Source organism: Myotis brandtii, unplaced genomic scaffold (genome assembly GCF_000412655.1).
Source record: "Myotis brandtii unplaced genomic scaffold, ASM41265v1 scaffold681, whole genome shotgun sequence".
Classification (NCBI taxonomy): Eukaryota; Metazoa; Chordata; class Mammalia; order Chiroptera; family Vespertilionidae; genus Myotis; species Myotis brandtii.
Genome location: NW_005370660.1, coordinates 765525 through 771080, shown reverse-complemented (window position 1 = coordinate 771080; position 5556 = coordinate 765525). Strand labels below are relative to the sequence as shown.

General features: G+C 35.6%; 1 long non-coding RNA gene across 1 annotated transcript in view; it reads right to left on the bottom strand.

Moving 5' to 3' along the window:
* LOC106723958 overlaps positions 1-2866 on the bottom strand; it is a 20788-nt gene extending 17922 nt beyond the window's left edge. Inside the window, exon 1 of the long non-coding RNA XR_001359711.1 lies at positions 1552-2866. This is a non-coding gene — a long non-coding RNA (uncharacterized LOC106723958). The remainder of the gene's footprint in view (positions 1-1551) is intronic.
* Between the last annotated feature and the right edge of the window lie 2690 nt (positions 2867-5556).

Genomic DNA, 5556 nt, shown 5'->3' with positions numbered 1-5556 from the left:
TTTTTTATTCTGGGATTTATTTACCTTCTGTAATTGAAACTTTGTTGCAGCTCCAACTCCGAGGCCAGCTGGTGTCTGGGGTTTGTTTAGCTTCTATAATTGCAACATTGTTCCTTAGAGTGCAGCTCAGAGCTGGGCCGCGGCAGGCGGGGAACCTTGGCTTCCTCCTTCACTGTAGCAAGCAAGCCTCCTGTTCGCTTCAGCTGCCTGGCTGCCGGCCGCCATCTTGGTTGGCAGTTTATTTGCATATCGCCCTGATTAGCCAATGGGAAGCGTGTCGGAGGTACGGTTAATTACCATGTTTGTCTATTATTAGATAGGATGGCATTACTGACCTCAGTACTAATACATTTTATACTTAATGACAACATTCCAAAGCACTACACAGAATAAGAGAAAAAATGAATTATATCAAAGTTGCCTCCATTTTTTAATATTCATCTAACTGAAGATGAGAAAAAAATTTCATTTTACACATATATTCTTTTTAAAAAAAAAAAACAAAAACCTTATTAGGATAGCCTCAAAAGGCCCCAATTGTATTACGAAACCAGGTAGCTCATGCCTCTAGGAAACACAAAATGACCCAACTTCAAGACTTAATATATATAAAGCTACAGTAATCCAGACAGTATGGTATTGACAAAAGAATGGACAAATAGATCAATGGAACAGAATAGAGCCTAGAAATAGACCCACACAGTCAACTGGTATTCAACAAAGGAGCAAAGGCAATACAATGAAGCAATGATCGTCTTTTCAATAAGTAGTGCTGGAACAACTGGACATCCACATGCAAAACAATGAATCTAGAAAGACATTACACCCTTTATAAAATGACACCCTTTATAAAAAATCACAGGCCTAAAGATTAAACACATAATTATCAAACTCCTAGAAGATAACTTAGGAGAAAACCTAGATGACCTTGGGTATGACTTCTTAGATACAACACAAGGTACAATCTATAAAAGAAATTGATAAGCTGGACTTCATTAAAATTAAAAACTTCTGCTCTATAAAACACAATGTCAGATGAACAAGACAACCCACAGACTGGAAGAAAATATTTTCAAAAGACCCATTTGAAAAAGGGCTATTGTCTAAAATATTCAAAGAACTTTTAAAACTCAATAATAAGAAAATGAATCCGATTTAAAAATGACAACAGACCTTCAGGCAACTCACCAAAGATATACAGATGGCAATAAGCATATGAAATGATGGTTATTATATGTCATTAGGGAATTGCAAATTAAAATGAGGCACAACCACATACCTATTAAGAATGGAGTAAATCCAAACCACTGACACCACCAAAAGTGGAAGAGCAGGAACTCACTTATTGCTGGTAGGAAGGCAAAATGGTACAACTATTTTGGAAGACAGTTTCTAAGAAACATAAACATACTCAACATATAATCCAGCAATTGCACTATTTGGTATTTACGTACCCAAATGAATTGAAAACTTATGTTCATAGAAAAACTTGCACACAAATGTATATAAAGCAGCTTTATTCATAATTGCCAAAATTGGGAAGCAACTCACTTGTCAGTCAGTAGCTGAGTAGATAAAACTGGGCACATTTTGACAACGGGCTGTTGTTATTCAGCACTAAAAAGAAATAAGCTGTCAAACCATGCAAAGAAAGGGAGGAAACTAAATGCAAATTCCTATGTGAAAAAAGGCCAATCTGAAGAGTTTACATATTAAACGATCTAAATGTATAACACTCTGGAAAAGACAACTATGGAGACAATTAAAGGTCAGTGGTTGCCTGAGATTGGGAGTAGGGGAATGAACAAAACACTGAAGATTTTTCGGGCAATGAAACTATTTTGTATGATGAATATATGTCATTATTCATTTGTCAAAACTCATAGAATGTACAACACTGAATAAACTCTAATGTACATTATGGACTTTGAGTGATAATAATGTATCAATGTAGGTTCATTGAATGTAACAAATGTACCACCTGGTGGGGATGTTGATAGTAGGGGATGCTGTACAAGTTCAGGAGCAGAGACTATATAGAAATTGTAATTTCCACTTAATTTTGCCATCAACTTAAAACTTCAATAAACAATATAGATGGAACATAAAATATATTGTTCAATAAGTCTAAATAAAGTCAATGAAGTTTTTAAAGAGATGAGACTGGTAAAATCCAAATAAGGCCTGCAGTTTATGGAATGGTATACCAAAGTCAATTTCTTAGTCTTGATACTAAGACTAATTTTACTATGGTTAAGTAAAATGTTATCATTGGGGGGAAATCAGTGATGGAACTCCAATACTTCCATAACATTTTGTGAATCAAAACTACTTTGAAATTTAAAAAGATTTTTGAGGAAAGATAAGATTTGTCAAATGTGGAAGGCTATTATTTATCAAGATTTGTAAATACCTTAAGCGACTAATCTAGCTTTTTTTGGTGGTAATAAGATTTACATCTCTGTGTAAAAAACACTTTGATACTCCTTGTTCTAAAAAAATATGACAAACCTTATTTCTATAAGCTCAGTATACAGTTTTAGGCATAGACGATGAGAAATTCTGAATGAGGGAATAAGTTTTATACAATTTTCTTAGAAGAGTAAACTAAAAAGTAGTACATATACTCTGATGGAAGATGATCTGATATGGGAAAAACCAAGAGAATGCAGACCACTAAGCCCAATACTCTTGTGCCTATCCAATGGTACAGCTTTTGTCATGACAAATAAATTTAGCTTCTTTTCAATTCTACAGATTTAAAGTCATTAAACATTTTTAAAGGTTACTGAAAATCTCTGAACTCTTTGCTTAAAATAGAATCAATGTAATTTATATAAGCCATTATTACCTTTTTATAGTAATGTTTTTCTTCAAAGTAGAATAAATTTTATTTTTTTAATCTTTATAAAGTATTACATGTCCCCATTTTTCCACCACTGACCCCCTCCAGCCTGCCCCTGCACCCCCCGCCCCAGGCCTTCAGCACCCTATTGTCTGTGTCCATGGGTTATGCATATATGCATACAAGGTTTTTGGTTGATTACATCCCACCCATCCATCCTCCCCATCTTCCCCCTAGATTCTGCACTCTGTTCCATACTTCCATGTCTCTGGATCCACTCCATTCATTGGTTTATTTTGTTACTTAGATTCCAAATATGAGTGAGATCATGTGATACTTATCTTTCTCTGACCTATTTCACTAAGCATGATACTCTCCAGGTCTCTCCATGCTATCTCAAAGGGCAAGACATTCTTCTTTTTTTATTGCTACATAGTATTCCATGGCATAAATGTACCACAGCTTTTTTTATCCACTCATCTTCTGCTGTGCACTTGGGCTGTTTCTAGACCTTACCTGTTGTAAATTGTACTGCTATGAACATTAGGGGTGTATACATTCTCTCTGATTGGTGTTTTTGGGTTTCTTAGGCTATATTCCCAAAGTAAAATAAACTTTAATTCAATGAGTGTAGCTCCATTACAGGTCATGAAATTCACACTTATTTATTAAGCAATGTTTAATTTAGTAAACAAACATGTATATCAAATAAAAAAAACACACATACATCATGAAATAGTTTAAATACTCATGGTGATTATAGATTTTTTAAATGTTTGTTTTTTTAATTGATTTCAGAGAAGGGAGAGGAAGTGAGGGATAGAAACATCAATGAGAGAGAATCTTCTATCGGCTGCCTCCTGCACACCCGCTACTGGAGATCAAGCTCACAACCTGGGGATGTGCCCTGACTGGGAATCAAACCGTGAATTCCTGATTCATAGGTCAATGCTCAACCACTGAGTCACACCGGCCAGGTGTGATTACAGATTTCAAATGCAGTTTCCCTTTCAAAGATCAGGACATCTAGAATGTTTCACCCACTAAATTATCTCAAGAAACAAAACAGAAGACATTTTAAAAAGGAAAATGATAATTTCAAAATAAAAAGTGACTCTTCCCCTCACTTCAAAAACAAAATTTTTCTAAAATGTCAAGTAGAAAGGGTAAATACATAGAAAAAACACCTCACATTTAACTAAACAAACTTGAAAAAATCTTTAATTATATACAGAATAAAAATGAATCCAAGCAGATTTTTTAAAATTACACCTATTTCACCCTTTTTCTTCTTTATTAATATATTTTCCAATATATATTCAAAAGAAATGATAATGCTTACAAGATATGTAACATATAAAGCAAAGCAAGATCATTTATTTTCAGTAATTTCCTTTAAAAAGGGAGAGGGGGGACAGAGAAGCAAAGCCAACCATGAAGTGAAGAATAATCATAATGTTCTCAAAGCAGAAAGTGTGTTTACAATAGCAGGCTGCCTACTTAATTCTGACAGGAGCAAAACCAGGATGAGGCAGGAAATAACAGGGGGGACTAAATAGATGACACTCCTAAGATTATCTACCTTGTCTTCAGTTTTTCTTTTGACTTTTTTTTTTTAATATATTTTATTGATTTTTTTACAGAGAAGAAGGGAGAGGGATAGAGAGTTAGAAACATCGATGAGAGAGAAACATCGATCAGCTGCCTCCTGCACACCCCCTACTGGGGATGTGCCCACAACCAAGGTACATGCCCTTGACTGGAATCGAACCCAGGACCCTTCAGTCCGCAGGCCAACGCTCTATCCACTGAGCCAAACTGGTCAGGGCTTTCTTTTGACTTCTTACAAACTATATAAAAGTAATAAAAGACTGCTCATTCCCAGTGGAGTCAATAAAAAATAAAATGGAAAAATGTATCTCTCACTATGTTCCACTAATGTTTTACTTATAAAATGAGAAGAGCTCTGGCTGGTGTGGCTCAGTTAGTTGAGCATCGTCCCATGTATGGAAAGGTCTCTAGTTCAATTCCTGATCAGGGCACATGCCCAGGTTGCTAGCTTGATCCCCAGTAGGGGTCATGCAGGAGGCAGCGATTGATGTTTCTCTCTCACATATCCATGTTTCTCTCTCTCCTTCTCCCTTCCTCTCTCCCTAAAATCAATTTAAAAAAATTTTTTTTGAAAAAAGAGAAGAAACATAGAGAAATCTATACTCCCACCTCAAATTATTTAAAGATAATCATAGTTTAAACCAATCTTTTAACTATAATAGTAATATTCCATTGTAAAAGAATGGTCTGAAAATCATTTACTCATGTAATAACCTTCAGTAATTGTTTTTAATTTTTTTTTTAAATCCTTACCCGAGGACATGCTTAGAGAGAGGAAAGGAGAGAAACATCAATTGGTTTCCCTCTGCACATGCCCCAACTGGGGACTGAACCCTCAAACCAGGCATGTGCCCTAACCAGGAATTGAACTGGCATAGGATATCATCCAATCAACTTAGCCACCTCACCGGGCCTTCACCTATAAGTTATTATTATTTTTAAAATATACTTTTATTGATTTCAGAGAGGGAGAGGGAGAGAGAGATTAAAACATCAATGATGAGAGAAAATCATTGATCAGCTGCCTCCTACATGCCCCCTATTTGGGATCAAGCCTGTAACCTGGGCATGTGCCCTTGACCTGAATCGAACCTGGGATC